This window comes from Macrotis lagotis, chromosome X (assembly GCF_037893015.1).
Source record: "Macrotis lagotis isolate mMagLag1 chromosome X, bilby.v1.9.chrom.fasta, whole genome shotgun sequence".
Lineage (NCBI taxonomy): Eukaryota > Metazoa > Chordata > Mammalia > Peramelemorphia > Peramelidae > Macrotis > Macrotis lagotis.
The window spans coordinates 451,286,542-451,307,736 of NC_133666.1; the positions used below are offsets into that span (position 1 = coordinate 451,286,542).

General features: G+C 35.7%; 1 long non-coding RNA gene across 1 annotated transcript in view; it reads right to left on the minus strand.

Annotated features, from left to right (window-relative positions):
• Window positions 1-21,195, minus strand: part of LOC141500313 (uncharacterized) — a 124,195-nt gene that overhangs the window by 77,283 nt on the left and 25,717 nt on the right. The window contains exon 2 of the long non-coding RNA XR_012471907.1: window positions 5,075-5,191. This is a non-coding gene — a long non-coding RNA (uncharacterized LOC141500313). The remainder of the gene's footprint in view (window positions 1-5,074; window positions 5,192-21,195) is intronic.

Genomic DNA, 21,195 nt, shown 5'->3' on the forward strand with positions numbered 1-21,195 from the left:
TTAATTTTTTCATATGAAAACTGCCTTTTCATAGTCTTTGACCATTTAATTGGGGAATGGCATGATCTTATATATTTGATTCAGTTTTATAAATAAATATGTGTGTGTGTTTTAGAAATGTGTCCTTTATCAGAAATATTAGCTGTGAAAATTATTTCTGTGTTCTGCCAGTCTTCTAATCCTTGGCTGTATTGGTTTTACTAGTACAAAACTTTTTAACTTATATAATCAAAAATTATCCTTTTTGCAATATATAATGTCCTCTATTTCTTGTTTAGTCATAAATTTTTCATCTCACCATATAGCCAACAGATATTTCTTGTTCTCTTAATTGGTCTATGGTATTACCCTTTATGTGTAAATCCTCTACCCATTTTGACTTTATTTTGATGTGGGGTGTGAGATGTGGGTTAATGCCTAATGAGCATAATGTATTTATGTATTTTCCTTATTTATTTCTCTTATTTTTTTATTTTTGCTGTTACTTTGTCTGAGATCATAATTGTTACCCTTCCTTTTTTCTTTCATTTTAAACATAATGGATTTTGCTACAGTTCCTTTTTTCAATTCTGGATGAACCTTCATGTTTCAAATGTGTTTTTTGTTTAATATATATATGCATATGTTAAAATTAATTTTTGCATATATTACTATAGTCTGCTTTCTCATACTCTGCTATCTTATAATTTATCAATGATTTTATCACATTTGTGTTTCATGATTATGATTATTAATCTTACGTTTCCCTCCATTCTAACCTCTTATAATTTTCTATGTCTCCCTTCTGACCTTCCCTTTATAAAAGGTTGGGAAAGATAAGGAATGTGATCAACATTGATTAGTAATTGATGTGATCTAATTCTGCCCCTTTTTTTTCTTCCCCTGCCTCAGACCCCAATTACAAGTTTTTATTCTTTCCTCTCTCCTTTAAATTCTCCTTCAAAATGGATCCTTGGAAATTGGAGAGTTTTTTGATTTGTTTGTTTATAATTAATCCTTGAATCTGTTCTCCCTCTTACTATGCCCTCTCCCTATTCTCCTTGTTTCCCTGGTGTACTGAGTGTATTTCTAGATCAAACTCTTTATTTTAATTTGAATGTGAACAACTTTTATCCATTTTAGCTAAAAGTGAAGTTCATATGATGCCTGCCCAACCACTTCTTCTTGTGTGCTTGTTTAGTATTTTTCTCACACACCCAGATTAAATAAATTTCACCAGCTTCCACCATCTTTATTAACCAATTGTAATTTATTTTCCTTCCCTTTTCATTGTTCTCTTAAATTCAACAAAAAAAGAATAAAATGAAATGACCAAATGTCACTCCATTGTTTAACTCCCTCAATAACCATTGAAAACATTAGAATTCTCAGGGGACACTTGCTACTTTTATTAGGGTATAAACATTTTGTCTTTTTTAATCCCTTACAATTGCTCAAAAGTAAAGATTTTCTGTTTCTTTTGCCTATCAGGTTTGTAGTTCAAAATTTCTACTTAGTTCTTTATTTCATTAGGAAGGCTCAGAATGCCTCTATTTCATTAAAAATCCATTCAATTTCTCAAGAAGCATGGAAGGTCAACATAATGCATAAGAATGAATGCAGGAGATGTACAAATAGGCTAGTCTGTGTGTATAAGGGAGCAATATAAAATCAATTTGGAGATATAGGTTTTGGCCAAATATAAAGAACTTAAATGCCAAACAAAGAAGTTTTATTTTATCCTGAGCAGAGGAATAAAAAGATTAGAACCCCCCCCTTTTTAAGAATATGCTTGACAGCTTTGTGGAAGGTAGACTAGAGAGGGGGAGAATTGGAAGCAAGAAGATCAATCTATAACAAGATTTCAAGTGAGAGATGACTTCCTAAACTAGAGAAATGGCCATGAGACAGGAAAATCGAAAAATGTAAGCAATGTTGTAAAAGCATAATTGATAAGCCTTATCAAATAATTAGAAATGGGTCCGAGAAGATAAGAGAAGAATTGAAGATGACCATGAAGCTGCAGACTTGTGTCTTTAGAAGGATGGTGGTGACCACAATGGAAATGGATACTATGGAGGAGAGATGAGTTTAAGAAAGGAAAAGAGATGAATTCTATCTTGGTAATATTGAGCTTGAAATGCTTATGGAGCACCAAATAGGTTTGGTACTCTGGAATTATGGTTTATAAGAAAGAATAAGAATAAATATGTAAATATGACTCACCTTCATAGAGATAATAATAAATCATAACTGATAAAATTATTGTAACAATGTTATAAGAGGTGAGGTCTGCAGACAGAGCCCTTGGCTATACTCAACATGTAAGCCTTAGGACATGGATGATGGTTTAGCAATAGAGATTAATAAAAAGGCATCAAATAGAGTAACTAAAACAGATAAGCTTTATGAAAATGTTGGGGGGAAGAAGTTGAGGGAATATCCAGATAGATGGCTATGGGGTGTCAACAGTACCAAATATAGCAAAGAGATAAAGAAGGATAAATTCTGAAGAAGGCACAAGTAAAAGAACTGTTCTTGGTAAAAGATTACACATCCTCCTCAGATTATAATAAAGGAGGAAAGAATGAAGTGTGATAAAGGAATTTGAAGTAAAGAACTGAGAAGAAGATTCATGACTCATAATCTCAGTTTTCTCCAAGAAATATGAGTAGATGTACTCTGCTGATAGGAGATGGGGAGTAAGTAGTATAAATGGTTTAAAGAAGGAGGAGAAGGTTTGGAAATGAAACTGGACGATATGATGAGTTCATAAATGAAGAGAAGGATGGAATGAAACTGTTCCAACTGACATTAGAGAACACAAATTTATGATTAACCCATAGTTGAGTAACTTCAGGATTCCATCTATCCAACAGAGATGCAGTGGTCATGAAAATATCTAACATGTATTCCTAGCCTCTATTATTATCTCAAATGCTAGTCTTTATGATTGGCAACAAAAAGCTAACAAGAGAGGGAGATAAAATAAAAGGAAGGGTAGATTAAGGAACGTAATGCTTAAAGAAATAGAAGATAACAGGATGGAACTGAAAATGAATAGTAGAATGGATTAGAAACCAGAATCCCACCAGATACAATTGAAAGTATATGTGAGGGGCGGCTAGGTGGCGTAGTGGATAAAGCACCGGCCTTGGAGTCAAAAGTACCTGGGTTCAAATCTGCTCTTAGACACTTAATAATTACCTAGCTTTGTGGCCTTGGGTGAGCCACTTAACCCCATTTGCCTTGCAAAAAACTAAAAAAAAATTCAGAAAAAAAAAAGAAAGTGTGTGTGAAGACACACAGGACTAAAATAAAGGACTGAAATGGAATCTAATATGCTCCAGCAGAAATTCAAGAATAAAGACTGGTAGCAATCATAATCCCAGACAAAGGAAAAGCAAAAATAGATCTAATAAAAAGATAATCAATGAAACTACATTTTGCTAAAATATACCAAAGAAAATAAAATAGTATCATTACAACAAGCTTGTCTGATAAAGGTCTCATTTCTCATATATATTTAATATAGAACTGTTTCAAATTTACAAAATAAGAGCTATTCCTCAATTGTTAACTGGTAAAAGGATATTCCAGAAGAAGAAATCAAAGCTATCTATAGGCATATGAAAAAAAATACCCCAAATCACAATTGATTAGAGAAATGCAAATAAAAACAACTCTGAGGTAACACCTTACACCTTCAGAAATGACAAATCCTGTAAAAGATGAGAGAAAATATATGCATTAATGAATTGTGGATGCAGTAGTGAATTGATCCAACCATTCTGGGGAACAATTTGGAATTATGCCCAAATGCATACCCTTTGACCTAACAATACCACTACTTGTTCTATACTACAGAAAAGATCAAAGAAAAGGAAAACAACCTCTGTGTAACACAACTATTTTTAGCAGCTCTCTTTTGCATTGTCAAAGAATTGAAAATAAAGATATTATCAATTGAGGAATTGTTTAAGTTTTAGCATATGTCTGTGAAGGAGTATTGTTATTTTTTTTTGCAGGGCAATGGGGTTAAGGGACTTGCCCAAGATCACACAGCTAGGCAATATTAAGTGTCTTAGGCTGGATTTGAACTCAGGTACTCCTGATTCCAGGGCCGGTGCTCTATCCACTGCGCCACCTAGCCACCCCAGTATTATTATTTTCTAAGAAATTCAGAAAAACCTGGGAAGATTTACATGTACTAAGGTAGAGGGAAATGAGAAGAACAATCAGGGAATCATCATGAACAATAATAGTAATGTGTTAATGATGATCAGTTATGAGTGACTTGGTTACTCTGATCAATATAATGATCCAAGATATTTCCAAAGGCCTAATGATGTTAAAAAAAAATGTTATTTGCCTCCAGAGAGAGAACTGATGAACTAAGTGCAAATTGAAGTAAAATTTTCTCACTTCCTTTATTTCCTTACTTTTTTTGGAAATAAAACTAATATGAAAATGTTTTACATGTTTTTATATGTATAACTAATATTATGTTGCTTGCTTCCTCAATTGATAAGGATAAGGAATAAGATAAGAAATGGATGGTTTTTCAATGTAATCAGAAAAATGTTTAACAAAAAATATATAATGCAATATTTTTAAAGTTTAATAAAACAAATAAAATATAGTGCAATATTTTTAAACAGTTAAGTATAAAAAGAGTCAGATTCCTCACTAAAATATCAAAGTATGAAAAAACAGTAATATTCTGGAGGAGAGTAATGAAATTAGGTTTTGGAACAAAGATAAATTCTTAGAGAACAGGACTGTTGCTGGTGGTTCTCAGTCAAAAAAATCAGTAAACATCTATGAATTGTTTACTCTATGTCAGACACTGTGCTAAGTACTGGAGATACAAAAATGGGCAAAAGATAGTCCTATCCTCAAAAAACTTACAATCTAACAAGAGAAAATGTAAACAAATTGTACAAAGGAAGTTATGTGGATATGGATGATAGTTCAATTTAAGAGAATTATAAAGAAAAATTCTTAGTTTTCCAATACTGAGAACATATTTGGAAATAAAAATCAAAAGAAAAAATGAGAAGTCTATTAGAAGAATAGAAAATTATTGTTTTACCTGTCAAGTTTTTGTGGTTCAGTGTTGCTCTGATAATTATATTCTCTGTTATTCCTCTGATTCAGATCCTGCTTTGATGAACATAATGAGCACACAGGTGTCCTCTGAGTTGACTCTCTGGGGGAAAAAATGTACCCATGTCACACTTTTAAACTTAATCTGCATTATTAACATTTCCCCCATCATTTTTCCTAGGCAATTGACAAAACAAAAATCAAGCCCAATTTGTAGCAATGGCTGATTTCTGTCTAAAATGTAAATGCTCACAGTAAAAATTTAACAATCACTTTTTTTCCAAGAAGTTTAACCTGGCTTCAATATCCCCCTCCTCAGAGGTCCCTTCCAGCTTTATCTCTCCCAAATGTAAAAATCTATTGTTTTATGATTACCATAGTCATTATTTCTTGCTTATGATATTGGCGTTGCTGGTCCTCAGGAATTCGGGAATTCATTATAGCAATACCTTAGCCCTCAGTGAACTGCAACCCCTTCCCCGACCCCTACTCAACAAGTGTTCTCATTTAAGCCAACTATTCTATTCCTCCAATCTGCTTCAAAGATTCCAGTCTCTTAGATGTAGTGTTACCAAGGCTATTGTACTCAGCTCTCTCATTTTAAAGATGATAAAACTGAGTTCTGGGGAGGTACAGCAATTCGCCTTTAGTTATAAAAGTACTAAGCTCCTTACTACCAAAGTTTATTATTCATGGCAACAACATGGACTCAAATGCCACTACCTACCAGGGTGCAGGCACAAACATACACTCACACACACATACACACACACACACACACACACACACACACACACAAGCATTTTGCCATCTCTTGCTATACTAATCTGTTTTGTTTAATAAAATTTATAGAACATTAGTAAAAGTAAGAGTTCATTTCAGATGATCCCAGAGTTGGAAGAGAACTTAAAGTTCATCTTCTCCAACCCATAAGACACATATATCTCTCAACACCTGTAGTTAGCAGAAAATACTAGGGGCTATGTTGGGGAGAGTATGGAAGGGTGAAAATAGAAGCTCCTCATTTCCACAAGCAATAACCTAAAGTTGTGACTATCAAGTGAAAAAGTATGGTTGTCCTTAAGGCCTTGGTGTAAGCTGGTTTTACCACACATTTTCCTTCTGAGGGCACTATAAAAGGGAAAAAGTGATAGAGGCAGTGAAGAAATGAAATGTAGAAGTGGTGAAAGGGTATATAAAAGAAGATAAGTTGTGGCTAGGTATCTGTCCTAGTTTAAACTATATCTGTCCTTGAAGGTGAGAGAATGTCTTCATGTTACACACTAGCCACGAGTTGGTAAATCCAGTTGTTTTTTTTAAAATTCTCAATTTCATTTTCTTTTTGCTTGAAGAACTGATAAAGTCTATTTGACAAAGCAGAAGGTTATCAGTTGAAGTTATTATCTCTCTGGACATCAATATACTTAACTGTAGTATAGCACCCAAGAAAATGATACCAGATTTGAGCAACTGTCTAAGAAGGTACTGAAGACTCATGAGTCCCCAGCAATGTGTTTTCTTTCACTATACCAACAAAAGAACACATTGGTGTAATGCAAAAGACAATTATTCAAATAGTATAGCTAAATAAATTATAAGAATTGTAATGAAGATACCCTCTCAGTTACACATAGGTATACTCTCCCATGAATCACTCCAGTGATACAGGGAATATATGTGACCAAAGTACAAGAGTGGAGAAGAGATACTATCAGGAAGCATGTGCAGCCAAGAAATATGCATGGAGGAACATAGTTAGCAACTAATTCCTTCAACACTGCAGAGCCACTGATATCACATGGCTCTGTACTCCTATCTGCTGGGCATCTCCACTGACCCAATGCCGCCCTCTTCTTTTCCTCATTTGTGATGGGTCTTCTTTGCTGAGCTATCGCTCTTTGCTGCCATCTACAATTCTTCATCTGAAATTTGGATTCTTGGTTGAACTGCCTCAGTTTTCTACTCATACCAGCTTTTATGTGGCTTCTTCTCCAGAGGGAGAAGGTCCTGCCAGTTCTTTAGCTTATAGCTCCAAGAACTATCTTTAGCAATTTGGTGATGAGAACTCCAGCCAGTCATCCCCAGATAGCTAGCCAGAGAAATGTTAGGCATTTTAAATTCTGGATTTGGAATTACTATTTCCCATGTTGCTTGTGGAAGGCCCTCTTGATCCAAACTGAGTAATGATCAAAATTCTTTTAAGTCCTACCAGATCCTTGGGGTGCTAATCTGGTTCATCTTGGGGACAACCATTAGAAAAAGGCAAGAGATCTGGGTGCAGTTGAGACAAGGAGTTTATTTTCAACTCCCATAATACCTTTGGCTGCTTTTGCAGATTGACCCATGAACAGGACTGAAAAGGGTTGGATGGAGTTTGGGGACTTTTATCCTAGTTGCCCCCAGTCAAAAAAATGTTTTTCTTAATTGTTGGAAAGTGAAGGGATTGAAGCAGATGATCTCCAAATTCCCTTCCACCTCTACATCTTCCCCATAATTCCATGGACAACTGGCAAATTCATTTCAAAAAAGTTGCAATAAACACTGACCTCTCATGAGGAAAGTCTAAATGGTAAATTGAGATTTAAAGAACACAAAATCCAAAGACTTTGAACCATTGCAGATATTAATAATCCCCAAACGAGCTACTGCTTGATTTTGCCTTGATCTATCTTTGAAGGTGAGAAAATGTCTTTATGATGCACAAGAGTCAGCAGCCTTGACTTTCTGGGGCCAGCATCCCATGTAGAATATGATCAATTAAAAACATTTCTTTTCTCTTATTGTTCTATGCCTTCCCCTCATGTAATTCCATGAGACATGAGAAATTAATGGCAGTTCATAACTTTCTTGTACTTAGACATTCAAGAGTGCTGTAAGTGCTTAATAATCATCTACTTCAATTAACAGCCTTGGATGATTTGATTATGAGATTCTTGGAATTTCTCTCTCAAATCCAAGTACTACATATTTCAGAAAAGAAGGATATGTTTTCCTGGTTTTAGCCTTTGCAAATTACCCCCACCATGTGTGAATAAATTCTATGCTTCCGAGAACTGATGGCAAATTCACTCCCTAAGATGCATGCATGACTTGCTAAAGAGCTGCATAATTAAAAGAAAACTCATATTTTGAGGGATAGGGACTGAACCTGTGATTAATAAACTTGGAGGGTTGGAGAGAAGGTGCCAATCTGCATTAGTAGACAGAGTTTCCTCACCTGGGAGTACCCTATACTAATAAAATCACAGGCCCAGGCTCTCTCACTGATCCCCAAATCTTTAGAGGAGCACTCCTCAGAATGATAATCATAAGTCACAACTGCTCAAAAGAAGTTTGTTGTTGAAAGGAGGAATGACTCCAATTTGGCTTTCTCCATCCACCCACAGTGATCCAAAACACTCCATTTGTTGAATTTTAATATAAGCTTTGAACTAGTACAGCAGCCATGAGGAAACAGTTATTCCAATATATAAGTTTGCCAATGATCCATAGCCTTCTCCTCCTTCCATAGGCCCTCTGCCTCTTCACCCAGATCCATAGAAGACTTATTTTTAGCAGTGACTAAAGGGCTCCATGCTCTAATTTATGTGCACATATAAAATCAATAATTACTTAGTCGACCTTTTCATTCGTCTAAATTTGGCCTGGCATAATGGAAACTGCCCACATAGTTTCCATTGAAAATGATAAATATGTGATGGTAGTGCATCTCTATCCCCTCTCTAATGGGCAGATGAAATCAGAAACCGCCCTGGCCCTAACCTCAGTCAGTCCTTGACTTGAGCCGAGCTGTTTTTTGTTGAAGGCATATTCCATCCTGACAAATATGCACTATTCTTCCAAAACACTTCCCTGACTTTTCACTATTTCTCTGATCTAGAAGACTGCACATATTTACTAGAAAAAAAGAATATATGTTATAAATGTATTTGTCCAGTTTAGACAGAACAATGAGACATTCCTTAAGATTAGAGCCAGAGAGAGAAAAATTCAATTCCTGAAAAAGGGGGTAAAGAAGATAGGTGCTGAGAAAAGGGAGTGGGCTATCTTCCTTGTGGTAAGCCCTTTTGAATGTAAAGTCCCTGCTTCTCAGAATCTCAGAATCTCAGCATTGGAAAGCATCTCAGAAGTCTTCTAGCTCAACCTAAGACTCCCCTCCACAACATCTTTAAGCAGTGAACCACAGAAGAGGTGAATCAGGGGCATTAAACATCCTATACAAGGCCTCTTATTGACTTCAGCTGGCCATGACTACAATATAGCATTGTCTAATATGACTGATTAGATTGAGCATGGGCAAGGACTAAGGGCATCCTCTGGACAACCTGTTTTCTCATCTCATGAAGTTTTAAAATCTTTGCCCCAAACTGTTTTGGATCTGGTTTCCTAACAAATAGGTCTCTTCAGACTGCTAATTACTATTTCTATATCTGGTCAATGTAGAAAAGGGACTTGACTTTCTTCCACAGTGAACAGCACCAGTCAGGAAGAGATTCTTTATTCTTTTTTGTTTTTCTTTTCCATAGAAATTAGAACTTGCCTGTAAATTTATATATCCCATTCCTTGGGCAAAACTGATCCATTCTTATCTCCCATTATCCCCAGTTCTGAGTCAAGATTATCATGTATCTTTAAGGCCATAATCTCATTATGATTGAGTTGGGTAAGGAGCAAGAACAAGGTCATTTCGAGGTTGCCAGCATCAGAATACTAGTCTCCCTCCAGAACATTTAACCTCATAAGAATATTAACTCTTAGATACAGTTTTGACTCTACTGAATTAGAAATTATGCTTCTGGTTTTAAATAATAGCAGACTTAAAAGGTTATTTGAATACATCATAGAGATTTTCACCACTTGCTCAGGCCTCAATATCTGTCATATACCTTTACTTGATATCACAAGTCTAATTATGAGCCAACTAACATACATCCCCATGGCTGCTTATTCTATTCCACTTAGTCTATTCCATTCCACCATTCCTTTTTCCAGAAGCCATTTCACCCAATTCTTGTATATGAGCAGTGTCAAAAAAGATAAGGAGGTAGAAGAAAGGAGGGGAAGGGTATAGCTCTGGCCCTGAAAAACAACCTGGGTAAATGAGAATTTCCAAAGAATCATATTCAGACTATGTTTAGATCACCAAATGGGGAAGTAGGAGAGAATGGCCATTGTTAAAAGGTAAATTAGGGAATGAGTTAAAGAATTAGTCCCCTCTCTGAATTCTCCCCTACTCCTACCTCCCATCCCCACCCTCCTGCAGTTGCATCTCTTTTGATGTAACTTTATATTCAGTTTCATATTTACTTATTTTTATACTTGGCTTAAATAGGCTGCAAGTTCCATGAAGTCAAATAATTTATTTTATTGCTGTTGTTATAACTAGCATGGTGCACACTCGGATTTGTCTGTCCTAATGGGTTGGAAAGAGTATATGCAGATATTTAATTCTACCCATTTCCAATCAACCAAAATAGATTTGGGAGGAGTCTGCTTCTGGCTATGTGTATTGAAGAAAAGTTTCCTCAATGGCTACTATGATGAAACTCAGTAGATATAAAAAAGTGGTAATCTACTTCTCCTACCTCTCCTACCTCTCCTACCTCTCCTACCTCTCCTACCTCTCCTACCTCTCCTATGGCTACCTTTCAGGTCACAAAGAAAGTCTGATTGGTTTGAGTGGTCTATAGAGGATGGCATCATAATATGTAGTTCCTAGCACTGGAAATCTTAATTGTCTTTATAATCTTCACATAGTTCCTATTAGATGTGACTCTGCTCAAATCTGGGGATCTTGAATTCATAGCTATTACTTCTCTTCACCATGAAGGGTCACAGTCCTTGAAGTTTCCCTTCCTCCTGACCTACCTGTCCTGATAGTTCTTTTCTCCTCCTGATAGATATTTCCCCTGCCGTTAGCCACTGCTACTACTACCAATCAGCTCCACCTATGTCTATCAAACTGTCTGTTCTTGGACACATCCTTCCTGGGATATTCATACACAATATCAGAACAGAACAAGCATAAAAAGTCCAAGGTGGCCCAAACAGTCAAAGACTGGAAAGGGACCCAATTCTCAGAGACAATCCAAATTATCCCTGCCTTTCTTGCTATCAGGAAGGAAAGGAGTAATGGACGGCAGTTGCCCACTGAGCTCTGGTTGGGCAGCCATTTAGTGAACTTCTTGCTATTCAGTGGTAGCCATCACATGTAGTTGGAAGTAGAATCCATCTAAGCTTCCATCTGATAAATTAGGAAAAAAGTAGAGAATATCTACACATACTTTGTATAACCCACTTGGAAGGACAGATTTGAACTTTCTCCATCTTCCTCTTACAACATCATATGATTATATATTTGAAAATTTAATCACAACTTCATAGCCATTAAAACCAACTTCCTTGTCTTGAATACAGGGAAACTTAGGCACAGAAAAATGATTTGCCCTGAGTCATATAGCTAACTAGCATCAGGACTAGAATTTGAATCAAGACCTTCTTGACTTGGAGTCAAGCTCTCTATCCATTATGTAATACTGCCTTGATCATTTTTTGATAACCCCTTCCATACAAAACACTGTCTTACATAGAACTGGTATTTAATCAATAATTATCCAATTGAATCGAAGATGGAAGAAGAGAAAAGAAGGAAGAGAGAGTCCCTTTGATGAACTAACACCTTCTTGGTTCAGTCATTTTTTTTGTTGTTCAGTCTTTTCAATCCTATTGGACTCTTCTCACCCCATTTGGGTTTGTTTTTGTTTGTTTGCTTGGTTGAGTTTTTTGGACAAAGATACTAGAATGGTTTGCCATTTCCTTCCCCAGCCCAGTGATACAATGGAAAAATTAGATGTCAACTTATAGCATAAAATGAAATGTGGAAGAATACTCAAATATCCATTCTGCTAGCTGAGAAGATCTGGCAGTAAGGGCAGCAAAAGTTCCACCAACATTCTCTACCCTTTTTTTAAAGAATATTTTACTATCCTTTTTTTAGAATAGTTAAATGTTTCTCTTAGATACCAAAATCCAAAATCCTTAGAAGTAGAGTTTGCAAATAATGATGTAGACACAAGGTAGAGAAACCTGAAAATCAAAGCAGGGAAGAAGCAGCACTCCCATAATTTATACCTATACCAGGTACCCATGTGCCCTCTTATAAAACATAATATTTTGCCTGAACTTTTTCCCCCAGCTTTCCACCTTCTGCTTTGTAATAGAGTTGTTTATTTGTATATCTTAATCCTGTCACCATACTTATACCTACTCTCAGCCTATTAGGTTGAAAATTCCTTGAAATTAGAGGCTCTATTTCTTTATATCCTGTTATCATCAGCATCTTAAATATCATTAAGTACTTAATGACTGTCCTCATTTCTGAATTTGACTGATGTGAAGAGTCATGAGATCATAGATTCAGAACAGTAAGAGACCTTAGAAGTCAACTAGTTCAACCTCCTCATTTTATAAATAAGGAAATTGAGGCAGGGTAAAGTAATTTGTCCAAAATTACATGAATAGTAAGTGGCCAACACAGGATGTGAAGACCAATCCACTGAACCCAGATCCAGCTCTTTCCACTCAACTCATACTTAACTACAAAGCACAAAAAATGCTTCTTTTATATATACCCAAAAGAATATGTTCCTCAAATCAGAGGGGAAAATCAGAAGTATTCAAGTGCTTAAATCCTTGTTCATCTTACTTTAAATCCCCAGCCAACATCTAGCCTCCTTGATAACATGAAGGGGAATCAGCCTACCTGTCAACTGAAAGACACACTACTGACTGTTCAGGGAGATAGCCTAGACAGGAAGGAGCCTGCCACAATGATTTCAGTCCACAGTGATGGCCTTAAACAGTACCATTACTCACTGCATCATTTTACCTTTTAGTCAGCCCCTTTGAAATCCACCACGATTCCATATATGTTTTCCTTGCCAAAGACAGTTGTTTGACTCTGGGGGTGATGCAGAGAGTTAAAGATCCAAAGCCAATTTAAAAATATTAATATTGAGAAATGAACATCTGTAAAAGATGGAAGGAGAGTTTTCACAGAAACAAAGGAAATCCAGAAAAATATAAAGCAGTTAATTAGACAAGTAGAATGTTTTTATTTGGCTCCATTTGAGAAAAAAAAAAAGGAACTACCTTAGAAAATGTTTTGAATCTCTAAGAAATTTAAAGTTCCTAAAAGCTAAAAATGTTCTACAATAAGAATGGGAATCAAAATATCAATAAAGAATAGCACCAAAATAACAACAAGAAGGAGAAGGAAGATTAAACAATTCAGAACTAAATTTCAATATCATTATAATTGAAAGATGAAATTATTCCTTGTCTTCCACAAGTACTAAAGTACAACTGGAGTTAGGAGGACATGAGTTCAAATGTGATCTTGGACACTTGACACTTAATAATTGTGTGACCTTGGGCAAGTAAATTAAGTCTAGTAAATGAGATTCAATTAGGGAATGGCTAAACAAATTGTGGTACATGAATAAAATAGAATATTACACTACTATTAAAATTTATGAATATGATGAGTAAAAAGAAGCATATGAACTGATGCAAAATACAATTAATAAACCAAGAGAACAATATACACAATGACTGGGTCAATAAAAATGGAAGAAAAAAATTATCACAAAACAATAGAAGGAGAACACTGCATTGTAGATCATGTCACATACATCCCTACCCCACACAATAAACTCCACTGGCTCCCAGGATCAAATATAAAATCCTATTTGGCATTCAAAGTCCTTCACAACTTGCTTCCTTTATTTTTCCAGCTTTCTTATACCTTACCCCTACTCTGCAGTCCAGTATCAGTGGCCTCCAAGTTGTTCCTTCCCCATGACAGTCCATCTCCAAAGGAGCACTTTTGCAGACTGCCCACATCCCTGGAATGCTACCCCCCTCATCTCATCCTCCTGGCTTCCCTGACTTCCTTCGAGGTCCCAGCCAAAAATCCCCCATTCTACAGATATTCCCTCTTAATTCTACTGCCTTCTCTCTTGTTGATTATTCTCAATTTCTCTTGTATAATTTATTTGTAAATAGTTTGCATGTCATTTCCCCTATTCTAATCTGAGCTCCTCTAGAGCTTCTCTTTGTTTTTTTCATCTCTTTGTATCCTCAGCACTTGATACAATGCTTTATAAATGTTTATTGACTGACTGACAAAGAGCAAGAATGGCCCCGAAAAATTAATATGAGAGAACCTCTCCTTCCATTGTTTTGCAAAAATGTGGATGTGGAACATTACTTGTATTTTTAATATATGGTCCTGTTTTGTTGATTCCCCCCCCCGCTTTTCCTCTTTTTTTCTTTAAAAAGTTCTTTGTTATTTGAAATGACTTTTGGGGAGAAAGGAGATAGAGGAATGCTAGTCAAAATTTGGGCTATGTAAAAGCAAAGCATATCAATAAAAATTATTTTTAATAAAAAAATCAGTCAAGACTAGATCAATCATGTTCAAATTTAGACATTTCTATTCTTGACCAGACAGAATAAGATCACATGATAGAAATGTCTAAATTTGAACACCATCATGGGATACAGTGCTTTCATCTGTTATTGTATCATTATAGACAAATATGCTGTGGAAGAAATTGGATTAGCATCATCATATTGCATCAAACATCACCTTCTAATGTGATATTCTGACTTGATACTCTTTCAGAGCATGTAGTTAGGGTGATGCAGTGGATAGAGCACTAGTCCTGGAGTCAGAAGATCTTGAATTCAAATCTGGACTCAACCTTCTTAGCTGTATGAATTCAGGCAAGTTGCTTAATCCTGATTGTCTCAATGCCAGGGCTATCTCCAGTCCTCCTGATTCATTTCTTCCACTGAACCCAGATGACTCTGGAGGAGACTGGTGACTTAGCACAGCACCCCTCACTCAAATTCAATTCACGTACTTGTCATGACATCAATTCCCTGATGTTATGGTCATCTTAGAGAACTAAGGCCAAGCATTATCATCATCTTGAAGTTACTGGAGAGACAAAACAGTTTTATAATAAAACTTTTTAGTACTATGGCTGCTCCAAAATAAATCTGGGCAGAATACAGAGTTTGTTTCTACACCCTCTATACTATTCTTTCTTATCCTTGTGCAAGCTCCATACTCAATCTTGGCATCCACCCTCCAGATTCCTTCTTTACTTTTTGCTTCTTCCTGACTGTTTTACCCTAAGCAGGCTGTCAGACTTTTTACCAGCTAAGGTATCAAAATATTACAAGATTTAGAGTTTGTTGTAATCTAGAGATAATCTTTTCCTGCCCTCTCTGAGATAATCTAGTACTGCTCTCTCATTCTACAGATAAGGAAACTGAGTTCTCAAGTGGTTTATCAGGAGTCACACAAGTAGTTAGATTCAAACCCAGGACTTGAATCCATTTCTATTTCTGGCTTAAGGAGTTGATTGATGAGGGAGCATTAAAAAATTAAATATTTATAGCTTAGTTAAATGATGACTAACAGGGGACATAATAAATATCTACTCAAATTTGAAGGTGTGAAAATCAAGAAGGTAAGGAATTGTTTAGCATGATTCAAGAGAACAAATAATTGGAAGTAAGGAGTCATTGGAAAGATAGCATCATGAGTGGGGTATTGGAAAATACTTCCTGATGAAGTGGTTCTACTAGTTTGTGTATTGAATTTCCTAGGAGAATTGGTAAAAATCGATATCAATTGATACTTAAATTAGACAGCTCAAAATACTGCAAGGTCACAGACTCTTAGGGCTGAAAATTACCTGGAAATTGTCAACTAACCCATCTCTCTACTTTCAGGCACTACATCCTAACCGATGGGAATATATTCCATTTTTCAAAACCTTACAAGTTCTTCATAGCTTTCTGAGGTAACCCATTTAATCACAGTTTTCAACAAGTTATTTGTTATTTCCTATCTAAATTCCTCATGCTATATATCTTAAATCCATATTTTATTGGTTCACAGATGAAAAATGTGACTGATGAAGAGGACCTTGCAAATAATTTATACCAACTCCTCATTTTAAAGATAGCAAATAAGAGTCCCAAAAAAGCTGAATGACTTCTTTAAATCACATAACTTATGAATAGCAGAACCAAGACCAGAAACCATAGAACCTTACATTCAAAAGAACCTTTAAGATCAAGGTCAGATTTCATCTGAAACTAAACTCCAAGTCGAGTTCTCTTTTTTAGAAACTACCTTCCCTCTATCTAATTTTCTTAGAGTAAGTATATATTCCAGGAAGGGATAGACTCATGAATAGATTGAGTAATTAACCATTGCTATGAAAAGATATGATGGGATCCCATGAGGTCTTTTTGACCAAAATAGCATCAATTATCAATCTGAAGTTCTGATTCTTAAAGACTCTTCTGGACATATGTGTATTTTAACTGGCTGATGAAATAAAACTAATTGTTAGGGATAACACATTAGCTAGGTAACTCATTAGAAGCATTAAATTTCTTACCATACATTATCAAAGTAACAAAGATTAGGGCATTGAACAAACAGATAAGTTTAGAAAATAACTAAATTTGGATGGAAAAATCAGGATAGGAAAATGTCTCCAGAGTATGCAGAATTACAGTGGTGAACTGTGTAAAACAGTCAGGAAGAAGCAAAAAGTAAAGAAGGAATCTGGAGGGTGGATGCCAAGATTGAGTATGGAGCTTGCACAAGGATAAGAAAGAATAGTATAGAGGGTGTAGAAACAAACTCTGTATTCTGCCCAGATTTATTTTGGAGCAGCCATAGTACTAAAAAGTTTTATTATAAAACTGTTTTGTCTCTCCAGTAACTTCAAGATGATGATAATGCTTGGCCTTAGTTCTCTAAGATGACCATAACATCAGGGAATTGATGTCATGACAAGTACGTGAATTGAATTTGAGTGAGGGGTGCTGTGCTAAGTCACCAGTCTCCTCCAGAGTCATCTGGGTTCAGTGGAAGAAATGAATCAGGAGGACTGGAGATAGCCCTGGCATTGAGACAATCAGGATTAAGCAACTTGCCTGAATTCATACAGCTAAGAAGGTTGAGTCCAGATTTGAATTCAAGATCTTCTGACTCCAGGACTAGTGCTCTATCCACTGCATCACCCTAACTACATGCTCTGAAAGAGTATCAAGTCAGAATATCACATTAGAAGGTGATGTTTGATGCAATATGATGATGCTAATCCAATTTCTTCCACAGCATATTTGTCTATAATGATACAATAACAGATGAAAGCACTGTATCCCATGAGTCCTGATTCTCAGGGTAGTCACTATAAAAATATGAACTATGAAGTAACCATATAACAGATCCAACAATTCTTATATCAAGATATCAAACTAATTAATATATATTGAACTAATTCATTCAATAAGCATATACTAATCACCTACTATTTGCAAGATACAATACAAGAATTTTTTTAAAATGCCCATATAGTTCCTGCCTGCCTTTAAGAAGCTTACATTCCACATATGTGCTCTACCAAATCTGAAAGATCAACTTCTAGTATGATTCTTTTCCTGAGATCAGTTCCCTAGGATCTGATGTGCCCTATCAAAGGAGTATATCCTGTAATTATAAATAGCCAAGAATGGCTATCATTTCCCAACAGTTTCTATAATAGTAAATGCATGCATTATTTTTAAAAGAATAGTCTTTCAAATGTCAAATTCAAATGTCTTTTTTTTCCAAAGTCAGTGAAATAATAATGAAACACTACAACATCCTGGGATACAACAAAACAAGAAACAATACATTTCCATTGACTAAACGTGGTGCTCTATGACCCAGATCTGGAGGAATTGACTACAGTAAGGAGAAAAGAACCAGCCCATCTCCTGCAACAATTGCCTGTCTTGTCTTGTAGAGTTAGTTGACTTTATGTCCCATGATCTGAAACTCCGACAACTGACAACTGGTACTTTTCTCTCTATTTTCACAGCCAGCACATTCTCTACAACCTAGAACCCTGTAGGGTTTAGGTCTCATAGCATTGTGTCTTCTTACCTTCTTCCCTTTCACCTAATCCCTTAATAGCAGCTCATCACCACCTTAGGTTTGAAAAATGGGTCTGATCAATGTGCTTTAGAAAAATAACCTTCAAAAATGCACTAAATTTATCTCTATCCAAAAACTAACGAGTTAAAGAAAAGGGAAAATTAAAAATATAGACACAATTGAACTCTGTATGCTTCAGTAATACTTACTATGTCAATCTTTTAGTGTTTTGGTTTCAAATTATGCCTTGTACTTAATCTCAGAGGACAATTTACTTTTTGAGATTTAGTCTCATGTCGATGCAAGTAAGGGGTGGAAATCAATTGAGCCAATCAATCAGTCACCCAATCACTCATCTTTCTTCAAATAACTGACAAAGAGACTGCACTCTGCAGGTGACCAATACCTCTATTGGATCAATCAAAAATTTTTAGACTGGATTTGAAAAGTCCTTTACCAATTTAGAATGCCTTTAAAGTCATTGTATGAAATGGAGTGAAGATTGGTTGTGGAGATTTAGTCTTGCCAGTTGGCTTGTAATTGGGAAACCATGTGTTAGAAATTCCAGACAAGTGCCTCTTAAGATGAAATAATTTGTTTAGGGGACAGTGTAGAAGCTAGAGACTGTAACTCAGTCCCCATCCTTACATTGAAATAGGAGTTCCCATGTGGATAGGACCCTACTAATCCAAATTCAGATGGAATCTCCTTTATATGGAGATCCTAGTGACATTCTAATTTTGAGTTATACTTTTCAATGTTTTTTCCATATTTTGGATCTAAATAATCAAAGCAATCAATAGAATCTACTAGCCATGGAACCAAATTTTTTAAACGTGTCTGAAAAGTCATGACTTCATGGTCAAAAAAAATTCTTAAAATGGAAATGGATAATCAATCCTGATTGCATGTAAATTATACTTCACAATAGCAAGTTTAGAAAGTACCTGTTAAAACATCTAAACGTGAGGCTACACAATTAATTTGAACCCTTCCTAAAGTAAAGTAGCTTTCCATTCTTATCATTAGTTGCATAATGAGATTGACCCAATATGTAGCCATTGGGGTGTTATTGTGCACCTCACAGGGAAAAAGAATAGATATCTGTAGACTCTTCCCCACCCCCTAGTCTTCTTTAAAGGATACTTTTAACCTGACAGGAGGGTAAATAGGAAGGAAGAGGCTTGAATACTCTATTCTCCTCAGAGAGATGAGGTACTGAGCTAGAATTATAGCTGTCTACTCCTTTAAATATTGTTAGTTTAGGAGATGTTTTCAGGTTCCAGTCAAATTTCTTTCCCAAAAATAATTTCAGTTTTATTAAGAGCCCACCAAATCTAGCTGACTGAAGGGATATTGAGGAGACACTTCTTTAAGAACATCATCTTTCTTAAATGGTCCATGAATGCCTTCTCCATAGTCTGGAAGTTGCAGAATGCAAACAAGGAAGTGGTCTCAAACTAAATTTTTAATTACTGTTCATTAAGGGGGGGAAATTGAAAAAGTTAAACTTATCTTAACTCCCTCCCCACCAAATATCTGTTCTACAACGAAGACACATAGCAAATAGCAGAAAAACCCATTTGTCCAAACTCAAGATAGTAAAACAAAAGTCAGAGAAAATAAATATAGGAAATTATATACCAGATGATAGAGCATGAAGGATCTATCCATTTGGAAGCAAAGAAACAACTCAATTAATAGAGATGGTACCAGAACTTACCAATGGGAAATTCCCAATGTTCACAAAGTGTAGTGATCGGAGAATAGGGACATGATGGAGATTGCTAGCTCCTTTCTTAGCTTCCAGAATCTTCTTTTCTTCTCATCAACCAAAAGTGGGGGTGGTCTCTCTCTAAATTGTATACCAGAAATACCTAAAGCAATTTCACAACCTGAAAAGACCCCAGAGTCTCAAAAAGACTAAAGAGACTGGGATGGAAGGGGGGGGAGAAAGAAAGAGAGAGAGAGAGAGAGAGAGAGAGAGAGAGAGAGAGAGAGAGAGAGAGAGAGAGAGAGGAATAGAGGAAAAGACAGGAAGGACAAGATGAGGAAAGAGACAGAGACAGAGAATACAGGGAAGGAAAGAACCTATTTGGCACTGATGGGCTGTCCTCAATGGAAGAAATATATAAAATAGTTAATGAGCTGTCCTGTGGCAAATATCCTAATGAAACTTAAATAATAGTCTCTATATTGATTTTAATCATTCTATGTAATTATTCTTTATTGCTTAATATTCTTTCTGTTGGACATAATCTACCTCTTTCTTACCTGATTCATATTTGTACTTTTCCTCTTAGTTGCATCTGATGGCTCAGGGACTAGAGAACCCAGTCTGTAGTCAGGAAGACCCGAGTTCAAAGCTTGCCTCAGACCCTTACTAGTTATGTATTCCTAGGAAAATTCCTTCACTTCTATTTTCTCCAGTTTTCTCAACTGCAAAATGGGAAATAAAAATAATACCTACCTCTCAGGGTTATTGTGAGGATCAAATAAGATTGTATTTTTGAAAATACTGTAAAAAACACTTAGCAGTGCCCAGTCCATAATAGCCATTAAATAAATACTTATTTACCCTTTCCCCACCACCTTGCTAAAATCCAGACCCTATGGCCTCCATCTTATGGTATCTCATTAGCTTGTGCTAGACTGATTCTGAATTAACTATCATCTGGAAAAATTCCCTCCTAATCCTTGATCATCCATTTCCTCAGATCTTGGCACACTTCACCACCCCTTATCCAAAAATCTCCAGTCATTGGTCTCCTGAACATTCATCCTTTCTCATATTCTTTCCTGCATTCTCTACTCTGCTTAGTTGGTCAAAAAGCTTTGCTATTACAGGTGGCTTTTAAAATAATTTTTAAATAAATCTATAATATGCATATTATAAAATTTTAAAATTTTTATTTTATAGATGCTGGGAGATAGACATGCATTCAGATTTGGAAAAGTTTATTTTATGGTTTAGCAGTAAAGTGGTAACCCAAGGGCAAGTATCTGAACACATGTACATATGAATTTACTCTTTAAATGCGTGTGTGCTCCCTTTATTAACATGTGTATTATAGTCATTAATTTGATTTGGA